Raw genomic sequence first — 14,204 nt, forward strand, 5'->3', positions numbered from 1 at the left:
TTTAATTTTTTTAGATCAGCCATGAGCTTCCCTGAAGGCTCAGAGGTTAAAGCATCTGCCTGCAATGCTGGAGACCCGGGTTCGATCCCTGGGTCGGGAAGATCCCCTGGAGAGGGAAATGGCAACCCACTCCAGTATTCCTGGCTGGAGAATTCCATGGACAGAGGAGCCTGGCGGGCTACAGTCTATGGGGTCGCAAAGAGTCGGACATGACTGAGCGACTTCACTTCACTTCATGAGAATCTAGAAGTGTAGAGGAAAAGTTTTTTTTATTCCTCGTATATGACATGGGGTTCCTTACATTATTATCCACACATATCTGTTTTTTTGTTTGTTTGTTTGTTTTATATTGTTTCTGTGGAATAGAACATTTGCCAAGAGTACTAATTTCAGACTTTAGTTTAGAACACTATTGTCCAGTAAGATTATAATGAGACACACAAATATGAATCATATTGTTAGGTAGTTAGAATAGGAAAAAGGAGTCGAGAATCGTGGTGGCTAAAAGACAAAGAAGGGAAAAGCCCTCAAAAATAGAACAAAGGAAGGTCCAAGGATTGGAGTGGGAACTTCAAGTAAAACAAACAGCCTTCCTGGCTAGCCCAATTTACATAGGGCAGGCTCCGGGGGAGGAGGAAAAACATATAATAAGAGCAGCCAAAATTGGGCCTCTGGTCTCTCTTCTTTTCAAGTCTTTTGGGTCAGCCTGACCTCACACCTCAGGGGAATATTTTCCTCTGCTTGCCAAATAAAACTGAGCTGTAACACTGGTCCATCCGTTGCTTCAAATTTTTGCTGCAGCAAGACAGGACCAAGGAAATTACAAACTCCCATGACATCTATGATGCCATTTCTTGGATTTAACCTGGCTGAAACAACCTCGGTTTGGCCCCCATGAGGCCCAGGTCAAAGACAGCAGAAGCCCAACTTAGTGAAAGCTCCTGCAGTGGAAGCTGAAGGCGAAGAAAATCCAGCTCAGTGGAAGTGACAAGAAGCCCAGCGTGCTGAAAACTGGGACAGCGAAAACAAACTCGGCCAAAAGCCCATGCAGCTCAGTCTCAGATTCCAGAAGACCTTTGGTTGGGGTAGGAAGTCCTCACCCCTATGGCTGGAAGGACATATGGCTAACAAAATCTTAATTCTTTACAATCTCTCATTCCTTGCTTTCTCAAACCCCATGCAAATAGGAGAGTGGCAGTGGGTGCAACTGAGGGACTCTGGCAGAGGCTTTTTAGTAGCTGTTGCCCAAGCCGGTAGGGGTTCTTCTGTCCTTAATCTTCTTTTTGCCAAGGATAAGGCCAATGAAAACTGTGAGCACAGGTCAGGTATTTAGCAGATTTTCTGGCAGGTTATGAAGGGGATTCCTCAGCATGTTTTTCCCACTGCTTTTTCCCTCCCATCCTTCATCTCCTCTCTCCATCTATGCCACTACTTACAAAGTATTGGGTAGGTCATCATCTTTCCATTTCTGAAAGCTGTGCTTGAAACCATTTACCTAAGATTGGGACTCAAACCCATGTGGTAGAGACTCTGTGCTATGCTTAGTCACTCAGTCTTATCTGATAGGAACTTGAGCTGGCCAAAACCCATGGTGCCTGGTTTTAGGACCTAATGAAGCTCAGGCTCTTGATTGTCTCATTGCAAAAAAAAAAAAAAAAAAAAAATCAATGAGATACACAGTGACAGGTAGGAGGTAGATTTGTCCAGATTTAGAGAGAAATGCACTCCACAGGGTATAGGCCATCACAGAGGGCAAGAGCAGAGGGCTGTGGAACGTGGCATGGTTAGTTTTTTAGAGCTGGGTGATTTCAGATGCTAATGAGTGGGAGGATCATTTCAACAATTGGGGAAACACCCACTCCTTGGTCTTTTGACAGTGTCTTGGAACTGTCCTAGTACCTCTGGGTGTGTCATTTAGCTTGCAGATTGAGGATCAAAGTTTAGTTGAAATTGACTTGTCCTCTTGGACCCATTTGATTTTAATTCGCTTATGTTATGCCCTTGTGCTATGTCGTTCTTTCAAAAGTTGTGCCCTGCCCTCTTCCCTCCTGTTTCTTGTTCTTTTCTTGAGCCCTATCTAGGTCAACAGTATTGCCTCTACAATCGTCTTGAGGGAAAGCTAGAAAATAGCTGCCCCTTGGGAGGGAAATACTGTATAGTATCCAATCTCTCTAGTTATTCAGGTCTTCATCTTCCAAGTTTCCTACAACATGTGCAACAACAACATCTCTCAGTGAATCTGCTAGGGTGGGTGACAGGCACACAATGCCTCCTAGAAGTTCATCTGTTGGTGGCATCCATTCAAGGGCAATTGGGCTTCCAGGGATAATGTTTGCCACTTTGGGAGTTAGCCCTGCAGGCTGTTGGGCCCAAACCATTACCACCCTTCTAAAGTTACAAACATTCCCCTGATCAAATCTCCACTCCACTTTTGTGGAACATATGGTTTGCTGCCTCTTATCACTTTGTTCTTCAGCCATTTACTAACTCCTAAAACCAGGACACTGCCCCACTGTAGGCAACATTGCTCCACCCTGCTTATTATTAAAGTACTCTTAACGCCTCTAACAGGACCAGATAACCCACTCCTTTGTCATTACTTCTGTTATTACCTAAAGTGGGTCTATGACAATGAAATGTTTCCCATTGGAGACACCCTAAGCTCTTCTTATGGAGAACTAGGGGAGGAAATCAGTGACTTACATTCCCTCAGATCAATAAGAGGATAAGGTTTATGGCTATTTCCCAGGTTCCCAGTCTCAGAGCACAGGCTTGGACTGCTTTACATCATGATATCCATTCCCATCCATGGTTGACAAACCAGCAACGAGTTAAGATTACAACCCCTTAATCCTACCCAGCACTGGTCACACTGGAGACATTGGGGATACCCAGCTCCAGTCCGGGGATCTCAGGAGGTTGACCTGCCTCAACCTGCCTAAGTATCTGGTCTTCAAAAGATTGACATGCCTCAACCTCCTTGGGAATCTGCCAGTTCAGGGGTCCCAGGAGGTCAACATACCTTGACCTGCCAAGGGAGCCAATTCTCAGGAGGTTAACCTGCCTCAACATGTCTGGGGATTCAATCTTCAGGAGGCTGTCATGCCTCAGCCTGCCTGGAGATCTGCACCCTGACCTGGGGATGCCTGGTTCTCAGGTTCAAAAGTACTGGGTAGGATAAGCTTCAAAAAAACTCATCCCTAAGAAGTCTGCCCATGGAAATAGAAGGAAGCCTATTAGTTGTGGGACTTGCCTGGTCTCAGCAATAACTCAGGAGCCCAGCAAGAACCCTATTGCCTTTCTAGAAAGGCTAAAAGAGGCCCTCCAAAAGTTTACCAATCTGGAATTAGACTCTTATGAGGGACAGGTGATTTTAAAGGACAAATTCCTGTCCCAGTGTATATCAGACATCAGGATAAAGTTGTAACAGCTATAGCAGCGGGACCCTGTTTTTAGATGAGATGATCCAGACAGCCACGAATACCTTTCATAACAGAGAACAGGAGAGGGAAACCAAGGCCCAGGAGAGGGAGAAAAGGAAAGAGACAAGGCATGCCCAGATGCTGGCCACCCTCCAAGGAAGCCCTATGGGAAACCCCAAGTCCTTGAAGGACAAGGCACAAGGCAAATGCCTAATCTGTAGACAGGAGGGGCATTGGGCCAAAGAGTGTCCAAACAGTGACAAGTCTCCTAAAACAGCTTATAAATGTCATCAGTTGGGACATTGGAAGGCACTCTACCCTTGGGACCCAAGAGTCTCAAGGTCAAGCATCAAGTCTTCCCTCATGATGGTTCAATAGTACTGAAGCAGCCCACTCAAGCCAGCCCACCTGTCACAGATAACCATCATGGTGCTGGAGCCATGGATGCAACTGAATGTGGCAGATAGTTCTGAGAATTTTTTGGTTGACACAGGGGCTACCTACTCTGTCCTGACCTCCCACACCGGAGCCTTCTTCTCCAAAATCTGTACAATTTGGGGTGCTACAGGAAAAATGATTACAAAAAGATTCACTTGGGCACTTTGTTGATGGGGTGGACAAATATTTTTCCCACCAGTTTTTTCTGGTGGTCCCTGAGTGTCCTACTCCCTTACTGGGAAGAGATCTTTCCCCGCCTTCTAAATCTTGCAGCTATTGCAGTCCTGATAGGAGATGCTTTAAAACTCTGTCTTGGGGGCAAGCTAACTATTTTTACCAGCCACCAAGTGAAAGAACTCCTGGATGGGAGAGGCAATTTATGGATGTCTGATCAAAGTATCCTCAGATAACAAGTAGTGCTGATGGAAAATCCAGGCCCAACTCTACCCCCTTGTGAGGTTCTTAACTCAGCCACCCTCTTGCCTACTCCCTAGGGTGCTCTCTCCCCTTTCACTCGTGCCTGGAAACTGTACCACTGGACAAAACCCTGAGAGGGATTATCAGAAGATCCTCTGACCAATCCTGAGGAAATCTGGTACACTGATGGAAACAGCTTTGTCTTGGATGGAAAAAGAGCCAGATATGCAGTAGTCTCCAATATTGAGACCATAGAGGCTAAACCTTTGCCACCAGGTACTTTGGCCTAATTAGCTGAGCTCATAGCCCTGACTTGAGCTTTAGAGCTGGGAAAAGGAAAAAAAGTAGCCATTTACATTGACTTCAAGTACGCCTTTCTGGTGCTACATGCACATGCTGCTATTTGGAAAGAAAGAGGCCACTTGACCACCTTAGGGTCCCCAATCAAGTATGGTGATCAAATCCTTAGTCTCTTGGAGGCAGTCCATCTGCCCGCTGAGGTTTCAGTCTCCCTTTGTCAAGGACACCAAAAATGGAGCATGGAAGTGGCATGAGGGAACCAAGCAGCCAATCAGGCAGCTAAGAGAGCAGCATTACAGAACAATGACCTAATAGGGGTTGCCACCTTAGTTCCACAGACTCATTTGCCAGAAACTCCTTCGTATACTGAAGGCAAGACTCTTAATACTAAGAGTGATGGCTTTCAAGATTATATGGGGTGGTTCCAAAAGGAGGGACTCCTTTTCCTGCCTGGGAACCTCCAATGAAGGTTGGTTAACTCCTTGCATGCCACCACTCAGTTAGGGGAAAAGGCCCTCCAAAGATCACTAGAAATGTCCTTCAGAGGAACAGGCCTCCAAAGGACTATAAGGCAAGTAGACTCCTCTTATCCCACTTGCCAATTAACCCCCAAGGATTTAAAAGACCCTAGCTGGCGCAGCCCATCCAATGGCATGGGACCTACCCAGCAGAGGACTGGCAGATGGACTTCACCCAGATGTCAGTTTTTCAATGGTATAAATATGTATTAGTCATGATAGATACATGCACAGGATGGATTGAAGGCTTTCCCACCCAGACTGAGAAGGCTGAGGAGGTGGTAAAAAAACAAAACAAAACAAAAGAAAAACTGCTCCATGAAATCATTTCAAAATACGGTCTGCCAAGGTCATAATAAAGTGACAATGGGATATCATTTACTTCCAAGGTCACCCAAGGGGTCTCTAAAGCATTGGACATTGCTTAATATCTCTATTGTGCCTGGAGGTCTCAGTATTCAGGAAAAGTAGAAAAGAGCCCACCAATTCTTAAAATCAGTGATAAAAAAGATAACCCGGGAGACCTCCCTGGGATGGAAAGAGGCTTTACCAATAGCTTTCCTCTACATCCATATCGCCCCTAAGGAACAGGCTGGTCTTCGTCCCTATGAAATGCTATAGGGGAGACCCTTTGTTTGTGTCAATGACCTCTTCCTAGATCCAGAGGCTCAGACCATTGGGTCTTATACCATGGCCACTGGGCAATTCCAATAAGATATACACTTGTGGGGTGTCAACCAGGGCCCAAAAGATTCTAAAGAGACACCACTATATGCTCCAGGCACTCAAGTCCTAATGAAAGTTGAAAGATGGGTCCCCAAAGGCTCAAGTCCAACCCACACTCCAACCCTACCCTGTAATACTGTGTGCTCCTCCAGTTGTCCAGGTACCAGAACTTGACACTTGGCTTCACTACTCATGAGTAAAGCTGTGGAAGAAAATGGAAGAGGATACTCAATACACCAGTGAGCCCCTGGGAGATCCTGGATACCTATTCAGGATAACAAATGAGTGTCATTCTAATGAACACCCCCAAAATTAAGTTTCAGGGGATAAGATTTCTCAAGATAGCTCTAAAGAGCCAGCCCAGCTTGGTAGGGGCAACATAAAATAGACAGGAGATAGATCTCCTGATCCCTGAACAAGGAGGGACTTGAGCCATCTTGAATGAGACATATTGTCTGCCCCTACTAATCTCTGTTATCACCTTATTGATGCTGCTTGTGATTGCTCCATGTATTCTCAATTGTCTAACCAGTTTTGTCCTGCTCAGGTCAACAAGCTACAACATGCAGTGCTAGTTCAACAAGGATGTATGAAACTACAATGACCACAGAAAATATCACTCACCCTTAGGTATACATCGCTATAAGGACACTGAGACTTGAGACTAGCAAGAGGGGGAGGCCCAGTGCCCCTCGCCATCCCAGCTCAGCAGGAAGTAGCCAGAGAGACCTTGACGCCCCTATTCCCAAAGAATTTGGCCTACCATCTCTTGAGGGGAGGATGTTAGGTAGTTAGAATAGGAAAAAGAACTCTAGAATGATGGTAGCTAAAAGACAAAGGAAAAGCCCGTGAATATAGAACAAAGGAGGGCCCAAGGACTGGAGTGAGACCGTCAGGTAAAGTAAAGCCCAATTTACACAGGGCAGGCTCAGGCAGAGGAGGAAAGCCATAGAAAAAGAAGAGACAAAATTGGGCCTCTGGTCTCTCTTCTCTTCCAGTCTTTTGGGTCAACCTGCCCTCACACCTCGAGTATGTATTTTCCTTTGCTTACCAAATAAAACTGAGCTGTAGTGCTGGTCTGTCCGTCGCTTCAAATTTTCAATGCGGCAAGACAGAACCGAGGAAATTACAAACTCCCACGACAATATGTAATTTAAAAAAATTTAGAACTGTACTACCTATCTGTAGGCAAAATTATTTTAATATAGTCCATTTTATTTTAGCAAATACATGAAAGTGTTATCATTGAAACACCTAATGAATATAAAAACAGATGTTTTACATTGTTTCTGTACTAAGATGTCACCATCCACTTTGTGTTTTAAACTTGTTGCACATCTTAATTCAGACTAGCAACACATTTCAAGGGCTCAATAACTACAAATAATTAATAGCTACCATATTGCATGCATAATTCCAGGTACTCAAACATGACATATTCATAATTTCTGATTATCCCAATAGATATGTGGAACTTAAGAGACAGGAGTAAAGATCTCAGGTTTAAAATCTAATAACACTTCAAAAGCAAAAGGAGAGATAGGTATTAGCTATTAACATACAACCTAGACTCATTACTTATGTATGAAATCGTTGAGTGAAAACTTTTGTAACTATACCAGAGTAAAATCCTAGTAGTAACTGACTGACAAGGCTCTCAGTTCTGTAGGTAAATCAGAAATTTGAAATAAGAGTTATTCATATTTGATAGTGAATGAAGTAAGCAGACATCTTAATCACCAATGGAGAGAAGAGAGGGTATCAGAATGACATATATGTTCAATGAAAATTAGTTAGAAATAGAAATGTCTCAAAACTTAACCCCAAAATTATCCTTAGAAGTTAGGTTTGTATCTATATTTAATTATCTCCTTTTCCTGGGAAAGACCCTGAAAATGGTCTACTTTTTGACTTCTTATTAAAAACTCACTCAAATGAGTTGAGAGTCCATTATAATATTGCCTGGGGATTACATAAGAAAAAAAATATAAGAATGTTATTTTTCCTGTTTCTTAGTTTTATACACCATAAATATCTAATTTTTTAAAGAAAATTATACATATTACAGTAAAACTGCCCAGATAGCACAAGGTTTACCAGTATGTTCTATCTAAGTATTATTTGGCATTTATTTGTCATCTCCTCTTAGTGGTTTTGATTATTTCCACAGTGTCTATATCAGCAGCAGGACAAAGCACACCTTAAAGTAAGATATTATCAAAAGTAGCAAAATAAATATGTTAGGAATTAGCACACATGAATTATCTCAGGAATATAACCAGGTAACTTCTCTCTTTGAATATATGATTTAGTATTTCAAAATATAGATTGAGAATGCAGTCTTGTTTATAGAAAGTAAAATATTCATATGTTTTACTTTCTGACATACTTAATAACCTTTAAAAGCCAGACATTTGGGAATAACAAATTATAATGGGTCATTCTTTAAAATTTCACCAAGTAAGAATACTGAATTTGTCTGCGGGGCTAAATAAAACTTCAGTATTATAGTACCAAGTATTTCAAGGTCCCAAAATTTATCACGTCACCGTTACTGTTTAGAATCTCAAGTGTAGAATAGCAGCACAAGAATCACATACCATTTTATTGACAATGTAGTAGCTTCTTAAGTCTTTTGAGTCTCTTTTAAAGTTGTATCAGTAGTTACCAGCAGTTAGTTCAGCTCTTCTCTAGAAAATGCATTAGTTATGTGAGATTTTTTTTCCAGTATGTGTGGGTTCTCTGGCACACACAGATCTATTTGACATCTTCTTCAGAAGGTAATGTCTGTATGTAGCATATGTTGTTGCTGTTGTTGTTTAGTCATTAAGTTGTCTGACTCTTTGCAACCTCATGGATTTTAGCCCGTCAGGTTCCTCTGTCCATGGGATTTCCCAGGCAAGAATACTGGAGTGAGTTGACCTTTCCTTCTCCAGAGTATCTTCCTGACCCAAGGATTGAACCCAAGTCTCCTGCATTGGCAGGCAAATTCTTTACCACTGAGCCACCTGGGAAGCATGTAGCATATGAATATATATGAATAAATAAACTTTCTGAATTTATGGTATGAAACATTAGAGAGATTTTCTTTTTCCTTTTAAATTTTTATAGTGTAGCAGGAATTCTGTTTTCCCTGTGAAAATAGGATAGCTAATATTTAGTAATTTTTTTAAAGTTTATCTTCTGTTAACATGAAATACCTTTGCAGCCCTGGTGTGATCACTCACCTAGAGCCAGACATCCTGGAGTGTGAAGTCAAGTGGGCCTTAGAAAGCATCACTATGAACAAAGCTAGTGGAGGTGATGGAATTCTAGTTGAGCTGTTTCAAATCCTGAAAAATGATGCTGTGAAAGTGCTGCACGCAATATGCCAGCACATTTGGAAAACTCAGCAGTGGCCACAGGACTGGAAAAGGTCAGTTTTCATTCCAATCCCAAAGAAAGGCAATGCCAAAGAATGCTCAAACTACTGCACAATTGCATTCATCTCACATGCTAGTGAAGTAATGCTCAAAATTCTCCAAGCCAGGCTTCAGCAGTACATGAACCGTGAACTTCCAGATGTTCAAGCTGGTTTTAGAAAAGGCAGAGGAACCAGAAATCAGATTGCCAACATCTGCTGGATCATGGAAAAAGCAAGAGAGTTCCAGGAAAACATCTATTTCTGCTTTATTGACTATGCCAAAGCCTTTGACTGTGTGGATCACAATAAACTGTGGAAAATTCTGAGAGAGATGGGAATACCAGCCCACATGACCTGACTCTTAAGAAACCTGTATGCAGGTCAGGAAGCAACAGTTAGAACTGGACATGGAAAAACAGACTGGTTCTAAATAGGAAAAGGAGTATGTCAAGGCTGTATATTGTCACCCTGCTTATTTAACTTGTATGCAGAGTACATCATGAGAAAAGCTGGGCTGGAAGAAGCACAAGCTGGAATCAAGATTGCTGGGAGAAATATCAATAACCTCAGATATGCGAATGACACCACCAGAAAGTGAAGAGGAGCTAAAAAGCATCTTGATGAAAGTGAAATAGGAGAGTGAAAAAGTTGGCTTAAAGCTCAACATTCACAAAACGAAGATCATGGCATCCGGTCCTATCACTTCATGGCAAATAGATGTGGAAACAGTGTCAGACTTTTTTGGGGGGCTCCAAAATCACTGCAGATGGTGATTGCAGCCATGAAATTAAAAGACACTTATTCCTTGGAAGGAAAGTTATGACCAACGTAGACAGCATATTAAAAAGCAGGGACATTACTTTGCCAACTAAGGTCCGTCTAGTCAAGGCTTTTTTTTTTTTCCAGTGGTCATGTATGGATGTGAGAGTTGGACTGTGAAGAAAGCTGAGCAGTGAAGAATTGATGCTTTTGAACTGTGGTGTTGGAGAAGACTCTTGAGAGTCCCATGGACTGCAAGGAGATCCAGCCAGTCCATTCTAAAGGAGATCAGCCCTGGGTGTTCTTTGGAAGGAATGATGCTAAAGCTGAAACTCCATTACTTTGGCCACTTCATGGGAAAAGTTGACTCACTGTAAAAGACTCTGATGCTGGGAGGGAATGGGGGCAGAAGGAGAAGGGGACGACAGAGGATGAGATGGCTGGATGGCATCACCGACTCGATGGATGTGGGTTTCGGTGAAATGTGGGAGTTGGTGTTGGACAGGGAGGCCTGGTGTGCTGCAATTCATGGGGTCACAAAGAGTTGGACACGATTGAGCAACTGAACTGGGTGTCCTGGAAACCTTCATTTCTAATCACTTTCCTCCATGTACCTGCACGAGCTTAAGACCAAATTTCTAGACCATTGTATTCATCTTACTATCCTCCATAACAGTTCTATTTCCCGAAATCTTCAATTTTTCATGTGAAATCCTCTATTCTTCCAACCTTTGAATTCCATCACTGGCACTGCTACTGAACCTAGCTATTGCCCTTCCCTCTCACTTCAGACTCCTCCTAGCATCCCCTCTGATTACCTTCTACACACCCTCTATACTTCCATCACCAATGACCTTTAGAACTTTGAGCTCCCTTAATAGGTTATTTTGTAGCTGGTTTTTCTTTTCTGTTCATCTAGCTTGGACACTTTCATCTCTCAGTTCAACCATGATCTTGTAGGGCTTTCTATTCTTTAGTTCCCCTTCATCATCCATCACCTTGGTGGCTCAGATGATAAAGAATCTGCCTGAAAAGCAGGACACCCAAGGTCGATCCCTGGGTTGGAAAGATTCCCTGGAGTAGGAAATAGCAACCTGCTCCAGTACTCTTGCCTGGAAAATCCCATGCACAGAGAGACTGGTGGGCACAATCCATGGGGTCTCAAAGAGTCAGACATGACTTAGTGACTGAACAAAAACAAGGATCAGTCCAAGCATTTTATTTGTCTTATCCTTATGTCAGTTCCTGAGGACTGCTAGAGAATCATCACATAGCTGTTGGATCTGGTCCATTGGGGCTGTGAGTAGAGACTCTTCCCTCCTAGCTGCATTCTTAATAATGCCTGACAGTCTTTGCCTTTTCTGCTTATTGTCTCCAGTTTGTTTGTTTGTTTGTTTGTTTGATGTGGCTATTCTAGTGTTATCAAGCTCAGGTGCCATCAACAGATGTCTTGAACTATATCCTGACTGAGAAAACAAGTCAACAGTGACTAAATGCCTTAGCTGCCTCTAAAACAGAGTCTTCACAGTCAGAAATACTAGTTTATCTCCCTTTCTTTCCTCCAGTTTCAGAAAATGATCGTTTAGGGTTAGTTTTTCACCCATGTTCTTAATCTCTTTTCCACTCACATATTCTAGGGTCTTAATTCATCAAACTTTTCCTCATTTTTTTGGATCTGCAAAACACTCCTTTCATACAGACACTTTCTTAAAGCAAAGTAAAATATTTCTTAGTCCCTGTCACAAGTGACCCCCCCCTGCAGGGCTGCATTTCCCACAGGTTAAATTTCCATCTTGGTCCTTTTCACATTCATATTTTAAAAATGACTGCTTTCCTCATTTTCTTACTTAGCACTTTGCCCACTGTAACCCATCTCTTATTTTTCCCACTTCAAATATGCTTTGCAGTATTGACTATCGTACTCCCTTTATGTCTTATCCAGTGGACTTTCCCTAGTGCTTATATATCTGGACACTTAAAAAACATGCACATCGGACTATGGCGTCCTTAAAACTCTCTCCTTCATTCTGTAGGTTAAACTCTTACTTCTACATGACTAAAGATAGATTGATTTATTGAACAAAAGGATCAATCCTTTTTATTTGACTTGTCCCTTCAATGCTGGTATATTCTCCCTGGTTCCATTCTTGTCAATTTACTTCTGCAATTTGGCATTCTTTCCATAAGTAATATCTTGCATGACTTTTGTCTCACATGTAACTTAAAGGCTAAAGTTCACAAATATATAGCTAAATTAATGTCTAGCCTTATAGATGATGATAAAGAAGAAGATGATGATGATGATAATGATGTCTTTCAGTCAAAGCCCACCAAGTGCTCTCCTACAGCTGAACACAGTTGGATTTACTGTTCACTCCATGACTGAGCGACTTCACTTTCACGCCTTGAAGAAGGCAATGGCAACCCACTCCAGTGTTCTTGCCTAGAGAATCCCAGGGACGGGGGAGCCTAGTGGGCTGCCATCTATGGGGTTGCACAGAGTCGGACACGACTGAAGCCACTTAGCAGCAGCCAGTGAGGGAGAACACGTGAGTGGAGCTGAGGGACACATCAGTAAGAGGAGTTTTGAAAGGAATTAAGATTGGGTTTGTCTTAGATAATTTTGAGGAGAGTTCAAGGAAATTGAGTTTAACTCTGAATTGGAAGCTATTGGAGATCAGGCCTAAATCTGTGATAGAGTATCTTAATCTAGAAGGAAGGAACTGTAAACCTAGGCTAAGGCTCTGATTGATAAAGAAGAGCAGCTTGTCCTATCAGCCCTCAGAAGGGTTGCTTTTGGCATTTCCAGTTTGTATAATGACCATATTTTTGTTTATGCTTATACATGATTATGAAGTGGTCTTAATTTTATGTTTTTGTCTCACTTCATCATAGTCACAAAGTGACCTTGTTGGATCTTGGTGTTTTTTGTGAGATTACTTTTATTCACAAGAGAGTATTATGTCCTTAGCCAGGTCAGCCAAATGCCAGGCTGGCTCCTAACAACACCAGTTCCTTGGTGTTGAGTCAGTTAGTTTTTCAGTATAAGCAGATGATTTTTTTTCCTCTTTCTCAATAGCAATGATGGTAGTGATGCCAATAACAGGTATGTTAAGTCTTATAATCTCCATAACATTACAAAGTAGGTCCTATGATTTTTCTTTGTTTTAAAAAATGGGGAAATTAAGACCCCAGGATGGGCATAACTTAAGAAAGTGACAAAGCTGATCATTTGTAGAGACCAGCTATATCAGTTACATTTTACATGCCATTGCATAGCTTCCCAACTGCATCGTCTCCAGGACTTGGCCACTTATTTTGTATTGTCTTCCTTGTGATTGGTTCTCACAGGTACAACTCAACAGTATCTTCTGTGCATGCTGCATTTCTCTTGCTTTCTGTACCAGGTCATCTCTGCTGCCACTGAGGTCCTTTGGTATCTTGGTATGACCAAGCTGATAGGAGAACTAAAGGATAATTGTACATGAGAACTATAGGTTTTGGAGTGAACATTTCACTAATGTTGTTGAGACCTGGTTGAATAGTCTCCTTTTCTTCTTCTACATGGACTATCTTGAAACGCAAAATTTAAATGGCCTCTTAGAGGATTCTCCCTTAATCAGAGTGTCAAGTGTGTTTGACTTAATATTGAATGTTTGCTTCCCCTATATCAATGACTCATTCAAATTTCTCCTCACTTCTGCTTCCCTGGAATTGTATGCCTAATAAATTAGTGGTATTTAAGCTTTTATACCAGGTTTTGCTGTTTGGAGAAGCCAGGCAGTCTGAATTCAATGTGTGAAACCTCCATCTGGATTGTCTAGTCTCCTTCCAAGCAGAGAGGTTGAAAACCTCAGCTTTAAGAGAAAAGAAATCTCAGTTGGAAGCTGGATATTGCTCTTCATAAGCAATGTGACTTTGAACAATTTGTTTGATCTTTCTTACTCTGTCTTAAAAATTGTGGATAACAGTAGAGTTGACACTTCAACAACACAGATTTGAGCTGCACAGGTCCACTTAACTGGATATTTTTCAATAAATATGTACTATAGTACTGTGTAATCAGAGGTTGGGTTGGATCACTGGATATGGAACCACCAATACAAAGGGTTAATTGTAAGGCAATGCATGGATTTTTGACTTTTTAGGGTGGGGAGTCAGTGCCCCTAAGCCCTTGGGTTGTTCAAGGCCCAACTACACTAATTCTAAATAACACTACCT

This window comes from Capricornis sumatraensis, chromosome 9 (genome assembly GCF_032405125.1).
Source record: "Capricornis sumatraensis isolate serow.1 chromosome 9, serow.2, whole genome shotgun sequence".
In the NCBI taxonomy this organism is placed as follows: Eukaryota; Metazoa; Chordata; class Mammalia; order Artiodactyla; family Bovidae; genus Capricornis; species Capricornis sumatraensis.